The sequence below is a fragment of the Myotis lucifugus genome, unplaced genomic scaffold, assembly GCF_000147115.1.
Source record: "Myotis lucifugus unplaced genomic scaffold, Myoluc2.0 scaffold_12, whole genome shotgun sequence".
Lineage (NCBI taxonomy): Eukaryota > Metazoa > Chordata > Mammalia > Chiroptera > Vespertilionidae > Myotis > Myotis lucifugus.
Genome location: NW_005871060.1, coordinates 3,046,226 through 3,057,892, shown reverse-complemented (window position 1 = coordinate 3,057,892; position 11,667 = coordinate 3,046,226).

Genomic DNA, 11,667 nt, shown 5'->3' with positions numbered 1-11,667 from the left:
GACATGGGGGAGCTGCAGTGGGGCGAGCAACTGTGATTGCTGGGAGCTGACGATCAGCAGTCTGGAGTCACCACACAGGAATCTTTAGGGGCTAGAAATGCCCTATATTGGTGGTTCTCGACCTTCTGGCCCTTTAGATACAGCCCGTCACCCCGGGACCCACCACACAGAAGATTTTCGGTGGGCCTTCTCACTGTCTGTTATTATGGACAGGAGAGGGCCGCCCCGAACGCCCTCGGCGGGAGAGTTTCTCTCTTTTTATGTCCCCCCCATAAAAAAAAAATCTTACCCGGCGCACCCAGCAGAGGGAGCGACAGATAAGAAAGTAGGAGTGTTGTGGGTTGGAGAGAGGAGGGGGAAGGAGAAGACCTAGGAAGAAAGAGAGGGTAGCAGAGACCTCTTTTTGTTTGTTTGTTTCTTTGTTTGTCTTTTAATGCCCTCCAAGAACATTGGCTGGCCAGTAAGAGGGCAAAGGAAAAAGAAACTTCTTGGCTTCTCCTTCCTGATTCCAAACGAGATCAAGATGTGAACACCATCCTGGCCGCCTGCCCTGGGCCTCTCCTGGTGGAGGCTTCGGGCCCTGCACCTGTGCCCATGCTGTGTAGCCCTCCTTTCCTGTCTTCTGAGAAGTTGCCCATCAGCACAGCTCCTTCTCTTCGCGTCTTTCCCCTTGCACCTCCCCCCCCCCCCCCCGAGAAAAAATGTGTGAGTCAATCCCAACTTAGAAACACGTAAGTCAACAAGCAAACAAACACAAACACCCGCCCCCCTCCCTCAGCCCCCCCCCAGGAGGTTCCCTGAAGGATGGTGTGTGCTGGTGAAACAGGGGTCCTGGGAGATCCCGAATCCAGAGCAGGCTCTTAGCGCTGCGAGTCTGAGATCCCTCCTCAGCCTCTTTTCTTGGCTGTAAAATGGTGATTAAGCGACTAGCTAACGTTTCACCCCACACTTACCATGCCCCAGGCACGTGTCCTTTATGTTTCATGTGTATTATCTTTAAAGAATTTTCACAAGGAATCCCATTTTACAGATGAGGAAACACACAAGGACACTCATAGATGGCAGAGCTGAGCTCGAAACTCAGGGAGCCTGACTCCTGGGCTCAGGCCCTTCATCGTCATGTTATTACGAATTAGAAACATGGCAGGTCCTGTAGGTAAGTGCTCTTTTCACAGTGCCCGTCCTGGTGCATAAAGCTCCCAGTAGATGTCTGTTGAAGCTATCTGTTCCCTTTATGGGAGCAGAATGGGGTTTATTGAAAAGGAGATAGGACAGGGGACCACACTGAGCTTCCAAATCTCAGTTTCTTCTTTGAAGGTGAATAAAACCACATGCCTTTTAGAGTTTGGTTTGGATGAAATTAGACAACAGTGCTAAAGTGACTGGCATACTGATCAGCTTTTGGTTGGGGCCAATTCCTTATTATCCAAAATTTATCCCAAATGCAGACTAGATTCTACCTGCTCAGTCACTTCTCAACCCATTGCAGTTTGGGTTTGCCTTTATGCCCCTCCCCCCTGCCTCCAGAATGGTTCTGCAGATAATAACACACACTTCCAGGGTGGCTGTGAAGGTTAAATGAGGTCATGTGTGAGCTTTGCTTGGCATAAAGAACATAAGAGCTTTTGTGATTAATAATGAAGACCAAATTGCAAAATTCAATAGGCCCCGGGGATCTCTTCCTCTTTGTTTTTCCTCCTGTGAATCTTTAGTTCCTTTCCTCTCCTTGCTGTGCTCTGTCAGTTCTGGGAGCCATCTCCTCTTTCTGGGACTGTCTCCAGTGTTCCTCACAACTTTATACTCCTCCCTGGGAGGATGCCAAATTGAGAAGAAAAATATTCCGCTTTGGTGGTCACCTCTGACCTTTAAATGTATAGTTGTGGGTCTTCCCCAGCCCCAGTCTGCATTGCCAAAATTTTATCTTCCTCCTCTTTGAAATCATCCCTGAGACTTCTCTTCCTTTAGCTCTAGTGCAAATCTTTGCCACTCTGTACTCAGCATGATTCTTCATTTGTAGAAACTGGACTGTGGGCATATGTCTTCAATGCCTACTTTCATTTCTTCCTAGGTGTGTCTACTTCCCCTTCTTTGCACTTCCATCTTCTTATTTGAGCCATGAGTAGAAAATAAGTCCTGTCTCACAGGGTTGTTGGAAAAGATAGTCCCTGTCAAGATACCAGTATAGTGCCTAGCACATAGCGAATGCTAAAGTAGAGTCAGTTATAAGCTAAGAGAGACACTTGTATGTTTTTGGTCTAAAGCAGTGGTCAAACCATACCCATCTTTATATTTTAGTGAGATGCCATTGCAATCAGAATAAACAGAGTAATAAGGAGATGCTAAGCTCATAGCAGGAACCCTAGCTGGGACTCTCAGCTCCAATTGCAGGACTGGAAAAGAATGTGTGGATAGAAGCCAGCAAAATCCTGGACATAACGTATCTCATTTACAACTAACTTACACCCAAGAAGATGGAGCAAGGGATAAAACAGATGAAGCCAGCAGCATCATTTCTAGCACTGACAAATAAATGGCACCCATGCCATAGCCTCTGAGTGACCTCCTGGGGAATGGAATTGAAAGCACATTGAATTGGAAGTAATGGTTCCGTCATCAGAACACCTGGAGATACCATCTTGGGATACTTCACAACCACTGCACAGTGTTTCTTTTATCAAAGGCCACAGAATCTCAGATCTGGATAGATTAAATTGTCTCAGAATGCTGGCATCTTTACATGCCTTCCCCCACAAGGAATAAATTATTAGAATCATAATTCTGGCTGAACATCTGGCCTACTTGATGTATGGAGGATTTGCAGCTATTCAGAAAAAGGAACTTTAGAATTCAATAAGATGTTGGTACAAGTGCCTTGTGTCTGGTTAGTATGCTTAATTAAAGTTTGTTTTATATTTTAATAATAGCAATTCCTTATTTTATGCTAGACAGTGAGTGTTACTGTTACAGCCAACTACTGAATCAGAGGACAATCTCTTTTCCTAAACATAGGAGAGTTAAAGGAAGACATTTTCCCCCTCCATCTCCCCAGATGTGACTACTGAGGGTAGTTCTAAGGGTCTGATTCCAGATGTTTTTCTCTTCATTTACACACACACACTCACACACACACACAAACACACACACACTCTCAGATGCACGGAGTGCCACTATGAGCATCTCCCACCTGCATTTCCCCACTAACAGTGTGTCCCCCTCCTTCTGTGTCCTATTCAGCAGGTGTTTCATGCTGCAAATCCCCATTATTCATTTGCCCTGTATAAGTCATTGCCAGTTAATAAACGAAAGGTTCATAAAATCAATTTGGGATATTAGTGCATTCTGTTGAGTTGAGCTTCTTATGACTACCAAAATCATGTGTATGTTTGGTGTATGTTATGCATGTCTTTATTAGCTCTCCTAAGCACTATATACATTTATTTTCTAAAATCTTCCCATCAGCAATTATTATTAATTATGTATGTAAGGCTGCATTAGCAGTTGTGGTAAAAATATATAAGGAGAGTGTGCCTCAGGTTTGGAGGAGTTTACCTTCTAGTAGGTGAACCAAAGAAACCCACACAGGACAATTAACAAATCAAGGGAGAAGTATTAATAGGATGGTCAACCATGTTTTGTAGACTATGTCACAGTTTACTATGTCAGAGGAAAGGAGACCAGCGAGAAGAGGAGTAGCCACGGAAAATTCATTGGAAAAGGTGGGGCTTTCGGTAGCCTTGAAAGTGGGTAGAACTTTAAACGAGTCAAACCTAAAGCACTGGTCACTTAGGAAAGAATACCAGTAAGCAATAAGTCGCAGACTTAAGAATGAGCTTTCCATGTTAATAAGGCAGTGTCTGTTGAGACAAAATACTAACCTGATTTGAATAGAGTATGTGTTTTGGAAACCACAGGAAAATAGAAATGGAAAATAGGGTAGAGTGAGTTTATGGGGGATCTTGAATGCTTGATCAGGGAAAATAGGGAATCATAGAAAGTTTTTGATAAGAGAAGGCTTTCTCATGGTCTTAAATTCTCCAAATGGTCTGAAAAGTCTTAATAGCTAATCAATTTCCTGCCTCGGGAAGTATATTTTATGCTAGAGAGGAATTTTAGAGCTCATTCAAATATCAGACGGTTGATTGAAGATATTCAAAATCTTATTAACTGCAAAGTTATTTGGCTGCAAATAAAAACTACATACATATACTCTATATATCTGATTCATGGCAGGTTAAACATATAGGGGATTATTTTTCCTCCTGTTGTAAGAAGTCTGCAGTTAAGGAGCTGTTGGTATTTGTTCAGTGGCTTGACAATGTCATTACTCGTGTTTATGTGACTCACATATCATTTCCTTCTGTCTTGTTGCCTCAGAGTCACCAGATGGTTCCTGCAACTCCAACCATTAAGTTTTTGCTCAAGGAAAGGGCAGGCACCAGCTATATCTTCTTTTCATCAGGAAAAGCACAAGCTCTCTCAGAGCCCTGGCAAGTATCTTTTATATCTCACTGGTCAGAATTTTATGACATGGTCACCTCTACCTGCATGGGGGTCTGGGTGTGCAAGTATCTTGTCTGGGCCCAGGCACATTGCCACTGAAAATAGAATCCAAGGTCAGTTGTCAAGAAAGAAGGGGCAATAGAGAATGTGAAGTAACTAACAGGGTCTTATATGAGGATCCTTCCAAGAAGAGGCAATGAATCCTCAATTCATTTCACTCAACAAATATTTAGTGTCTCTTGTGTTCTTGACGCTTAACTGGGTGTTGAGACTACAAGTTGAAAAGGTCCCTGTCCTCTGATAACTTAGTCAACTGGGGAGATAGGAATATTGCCACTTAAGAAACCTTAGATAATTTTGAGTGGTTAAGTAAGGCAGAAAGTGCTGCATGGAGGAGATGACTTAAACTGAGATTTGAAGCATGACTATGTGGTTTTCCAGGGATATTTCAGATAGGATATTCCAGGCAGAGGAGGTGGTAGAGGATTTTCTTCTGGGATCTTAGAATTTCATACCAATCTTTCTTTCCAATTATTTCCTCAGCAAACTCACTTTAGCTACACACTTTTATTTATCAGGAGCTCCAAAAATCACATTTCTAACTTAAGCTTCTCTACAGCATTTCAGATTCCCATTTTTTATAAACTTGTGGATATTTTGTTGGCATTATAAGTTATGTTCATCTGAAATGAAACTGACCATCTCCCCCTACATTATTTTTGGTTCCCATCCTATATAATAAAAGCCTAATATGCTATATGTCCAGTCATCCAGTTGTCCTTTCAACCAATCAAAACATAATATGCTAATGATATGCTAAGGGCACTCAACTGCTTGCTATGACGAGCACTGACCACCAGGGGGCAGACAGTTGACCAGTCACTATGACATGCACTGAGCACCAGGGGGCAGACGCTCAATGCAAGAGCTGCCCCCTGGTGGTCAGTGTGCTCCCACAGGGGGAGCACCACTCAGCCAGAAGACAGGCTCATGGCTGGTGAGCGCAGCGGCAGTGGCGGGAGCCTCTCCTACTTCTGTGGCAGTCGGACATCCCCCGAGGGCTCCTGGACTGCAAGAGGGCCGGGCTGAGGGACTCCCCTCCCAAGTGCACAAATTTTGTGCATGGGGCCTCTAGTTCTTCTATGGATGACACCATGATTCTTTCAGCCATCCAGGTTCCTAGTCTTAGACTCACATTCCGCTTCTCCCTCTCTCTGACCACCATATCTAATCCAGTGCTGCTAAGTCATGCACAGCCTGTCTCTTTAATATCTTTTATTTTTATTGCAATCTCGTTCATTTAGTTACTAATTTATTCTAATCTCAACTAGTTTTATGGTTTTCCAAATGGCTTCCGGTTCTTTCTCACTCACTCCAACTGATTTGATGTCTATTGCTGCATAAAAAATAAGCATGAATTTAGAGACTTAAAACAGTACCCATTTATTATCTCACAATTTTGTAGGTTGGAAGTCCAGTTGGGATTATCTGGGTCTTATGCTCAAGGTGTTGGTAGGTGGTGTTTCTATCTGAACACTGTGAGTAAGAATCCTCTTCTAAGCTCATTCATGTGATGGCTTACAGAACCCTTAAGGACTGAGGTCTTACTTTCCTTTCTGGCTTTTACCAAGTCCTGTTATCAGCTTCCAGAAGCCACCTGATATTTCTGCCAGGTGGTCTCCTCCATTTCAAACTAGCCTTGGAGAACTTCTTGCATGTTGAATTTAGTACTTCTAATCTCTTTCTCCAGAAATGGTTCACATCCCTTTAAGGGACTTCCCTTTTTTAAACTCAGTTTTGTTATATAACAGAAGCTAATCACCAAAGTGATATCTCATCTTATCCATAGCTCTCTCTTACACTGAAGATGCAGGGGATTATACACTTTAGAATCCTACCTACCACAGTAATCATGTAAATACTGCCAGTAGATTTGTCCTCCTAAAAATTGATTCGGTAATATTATAAACTTTCTCAAAAAGCAATAAGTAGTTGCTCATTATTGATTAAATTTAAATGAAACATAGCAAAACCTCAGTGTTGTATTCATAGCCTTCCATTATTTGTTCCCAAGAATTTCCCACTGTACCTCTGTTCTTTCCTACATATACCCTCTGCTCTAGCCATAGTAGATGGTTCTTTTCTATTTCCCTCACTTGCTATTTGCCTTTGCTTGGTTTGTGCTACTCAAGACCCATCTGAAAAATGCTATGTTTTCCATGAAGTGATTTCTAATCAGCTTGTGAGCTCTTAATCCTCTAAATCCTCATAGCATTTAGTCCCTCTCATAGCACTTAAGTGATTCTGTCATATGCTGCTTTTGTTTGCTTTTATAAAGAAATGGCTGCTTCTCTAATAAAACCCAGCTCCTTGGGGTTGGCAGTAATGGGAAATCATCCACCTGGGGAAGAAGTGGCTGGATACTTGTCTGACTCTTCCTCCCCAGAGATTTGCCATCTGCTGGATTTTTCTCTGGCTGTTTCCTGCTTTTACTACTGCAGTGCACTAAGGGATTCCCCTACTCCTTCTCATTCATTGTGGCTAGGCTCGCAAACACAGTTCATTCCTAATTTTTGTCACCTAGTTGAGGCAAGCCTGGAATTTTGAAACAATAGTTGACTGAAGGCTCATGGAAATAACCACACAGAGATCAACAGACAACTCTATAATCTGGATTACATGACAATTTTGCTCTTGATTTTCTGCCTTTTGGGGCTTTCTCTTTCTCACTCCTGTACTGCTATTATTTTTGTTAATTATTTTTACTGAACTTCTACTATTTAAATTCTCATGGAGATACAACTGGGAACAAAGTGAGTATTTGTCTTTTTTTTTTTTTTTTTAATCTAGGGCAGCCGTGGGCAAACTACGGCCCGCGGGCCGGATCCGGCCCGTTTGAAATGAATAAAACTAAAAAAAAAAAAGACCGTACCCTTTTATGTAATGATGTTTACTTTGAATTTATATTAGTTCACACAAACACTCCATCCATGCTTTTGTTCTGGCCCTCCGGTCCAGTTTAAGAACCCATTGTGGCCCTTGAGTCAAAAAGTTTGCCCACCCCTGATCTAGGGTCAAGACAATAAGACCCAGAGAGGCTGTTATTAACCATTGAGTGTATATTATGAGCCATATGTTATTCTAGAAGTTGGGATTATTGCCATACAAAATATTTTTGAAATCCCTACCCTCATGAAGTTCATATTCAAGAGAAATGAATAATAAACCCAACAACAACAACACAAAATAAGAATTTCACAGAAGTACCATCTAACAAAGTATGAGGATCAACAACAGTGTGTTGTATGTGAAGGGAAGTTGAGTAGGGCAGGGGCAGTGTTCCAGGATGGTGATGTATGGTGGAGAAAGGCTTCTCTGAGGATCAGCATTTGAACTGAGACCGTAGATATGGAAAGACAGCAAGAGGAAGTCTGTAAGGAAAATATTCCAGACAATAGGAAATAAATGGAAAGGAGAGCCTGCTGACCACTGTCCAGTGACTGTGACGAAGGATTTACTGCTTTCTTAAGGATTTACATTGACAACAATCAGGCACTAAGAGGATTTTACCCAAAGGCTTGGTGCTGTTCTTTGTCCTAAATAGGAGAGTCAGACAAGAATCCAAGGCATACACTTGGGGTTAGGGAGAGGAGGAAGTGACGTCTCATTGATTTTACTTCTTATTCAATGTATGGACCTAGAAGGCAGAAAGTTACTCATCTTTTACCCCACTGGCTTCCCCTAAGTTCCTTACACATGGTCACATGCTCAACAAATATTTTCAAGCTAAATCCAATTGAATAAGAACAAGCTGAAGGGGTGTTACAGCAGATATCTCCCGCCAAACACATTTATTTTCCTATATACATATAAAGAATAAAAAGTGTTTATCTTCCAATAGCACAAAATAATTTTATTTTAGTCTTTGCTTAGTTCCTTCTTTTCTTTTTGAAAACATTTCAACTAAGACATTCCTTAAAATCTTAATAATATAAAAATTAAAGATGACTAAACAAATATAATAAGTAATAAGAATTAGTCAGTTCCTTGAGGGCAGACACTGTATTTTATATATTTTTTCATCACCCGTAGTCATAGGACCCAAACAAAACTAAAATTAGCATCTTGGGATATATCTTCCCAGTCTCCTTTTTCCTATGCCTAGGGCCTAGACTATTTTTTTGGTATTAATTAAACCTTTATAAATCACAGAGTATTTTGACTTTTTTTTTCTGTTTAATGAAAAAATAAAGAAATTACATTGTGAGAGGACTGGATCCTTTTTGTGCTATTTTATATTATGCTTCACAGTTAACACATCAGAACCACATGCACACTAATGTTTTATAACTGACATGCCTGGTCATATTTTCTCTTGTATTATTCAATTCCACTCTTACTGTAAATTTGTGTTGATAATAATGCTATGAGAACTACACCCCCCCCCCAACCCCCCAACAATGAAAGGATTTTACTTATCACAACTGATGTTTTTCTCCTTGGTAGAATGTTTAGTGTCCTGCTTGAATCACAGCATGAGCAACTTGCAAGCCCACCTGTGATTTGATCACTGGAGTGTCTCCTGGGTGCTTTTCTATTGTTTTCTGTGTTGTCTATAGGATCTGTGGGTGGAACGCTACCCACCAGCTTAATCAGTTTCTTCCTGCAGGCAGTTCAGGTGGTGTCCTTCCTCTGTAAGTTGTGTTTCAATTCCTATGGCTTTCTAAAACCTTTTACCAGCAAATGTCTCTCTCTGGGATCTAGCCATTCCTGTGTGTGACAGTTTATTGAGTCCAATTCATATCTTTTGGGAAAAGTTGTTACTTTAAAAAATCTTCTTAGAAGTCACCTCTCTTTTGCTCCTTATCTCTTTTGTAATTGTTTCTTGAGTTGAATTTCTAAAAGCATAACACTTACATTGTTTTGTGCCCTAGTAATTGTGCCATACACCATTCCATGAGCGCTTCCATTCGTATTTGCACAGTATTGACCCAGGTAGTCAAGCCTCCAAAACCTCCATAAACAAGGATTAGCAGCGATGCTGAAATGCATGTGGATCCCTCTTTCCTCTTTCTTCCTTCTGCTCTCAGGCTCAGAACCCACTCTCTGCTTCTCCCATTTTTAAAATCCTACCTAACTTTGTGCCTCTTCCTGCTCACCAACCCTATCCCTAATGCAGTCTGGGAGGTGCTTGGCAGTAGGATTGTGGACTGAAGAGGTTACTGACCCTTCAGTGTCTGGAGCTGAAAGGCACTGGGGGAAGGTAATCTCATTTGTCACCTGGGCAACCCAGGGATTCAGTCATTGGCCTGTTTGCAAGCATCTGCCTTTTCACCCTGCAAATTTCCAGGTGTAGCTGCTCAGGTGACCCACGGAAAACCTTAACAGGATCAATTAAAGTTACTTAGGTATTTGATGAATGCTTCAAAAATATGGACAGCTGGGGGTATAGAAATGGTAAATATCACTGCTGGAAACCAATTTCATTCTTTACTTCTGCTTCAGGATTTCTAGGTGCTTTTCTTGTCGTTTCTTCCTTGAGGGAAGTCATGTTAAACTGCCCCTGGATATCTGCCCACAGAAAAGCAAACAGCTTTCTTTGACCACAAGTGATCACCACCACCAACTCCTCCACCCTCTTTTTCAATTTTTGAACTCTGGGTTAAATTCTTGCCTTATAAAATTAAGATCTAGATAACTCTGGCAAGGAGCCAGGCCCTGCAAACATTTTTTTTTTTTTAAACTGGGCAGTGAAGAGCGATTGCATAAACGCTACATAAATATTTCAAGTATCCATGTTGTCAATCCTAGTAACTACTGCTGAGCTGTAAACAGAGCAGGAGTGTCTGGATAGTGCTGGGTGAGCTGCGTGAAATTTGGCTGGATGGGAATTAAAACGGAATGGAAGCTGACAGACCCTAATCTCTCCAAGACCAGACAGAGGTTGCTGCTTTTTCATTTTCATAATCCCCATATCTATACTAAGTATGCAACACCCTTTTATTAAAGGACATACTTTGCAGGAAGTATAAATAATTTAAAAGAGATTTGTGATTATCTTTGTAGCTGTTTCACAGACGTAGTTTTGAATGCTAAGGAAGTGATAAGGCATAGCCTCAAGGAATCTGGTGCTGTTCTGTGGCAGTTCCTGCTTTAAAACACTTTGGTGCAAGTTTCCTCCTAATATGACACATGACCCAGACCAAAATGTTAATCCTCCGCAGATCAGCAAATTCCAGATTTTTTTTTATTGGTGAATAAATATTTATTAAATGCATATTATCAGACACATGGGATGAATGTATTACATACATTCTTTTTTTCCCTCTCTCAATGTTTTTTTATTTTTTTTCTTTATTGAATAAGGTATTACATTGTCCTTATCTCCCCTTTGCTCCCCCCGCCACACACACCCCACTCATGCCCTCACCCTCTTGGTGTCTGTGTCCATTGGTTAGGCTTATATGCATGCATACAAGTCCTTTGGTTGATCTCTCCCCCTTACCCCCACCCTCCCCTACCTTCCCTCTGAGGTTTGATGGTCTGATCAATGTTTCTCTGTCTCTGTATCTGTTTTGGTTCATCAGTTTATGTTGTTCATTATATTCCACAAATGAGTGAGATCATGTGATATTTATCTTTCTCTGACTGGCTTATTCACTTAGTATAATGCACTCCAGTTCCATCCATGCTGTTGCAAATGGTAAGAATTTCTTCTTTTTTACCACAGCGTAGTATTCCATTGTGTAGATGTACCACTGTTTTTTAATCCACTCATCTGCTGATGGGCACTTAGGCTGTTTCCAAATCTTAGGTATGGTGAATTGTGCTGCTATGAACATAGGGGTGCATATATCCTTTCTGATTGGTGTATCTCTTTTCTTGGGATATATTCCTAGAAGTGGGATCACTGGGTCAAATGGGAGTTCCATTTTTAGTTTTTTGAGGAAACTCCATACTGTTCTCCATAGTTTCTGCACCAGTCTACATTCCCACCAGCAGTGCAGATTTTGTTTTTTTTTCAGAAAGCCTTCCTGGATGACTCAAGGCCATTTTTATTTGATGCATAAACATATGAGAAGTTAACTGACCATATAAAATGGGCATTTGGTTACATTTGCCTCTATTGGGAATGCAAGCTTTGTAAGACAGGGATCATGCATAGTG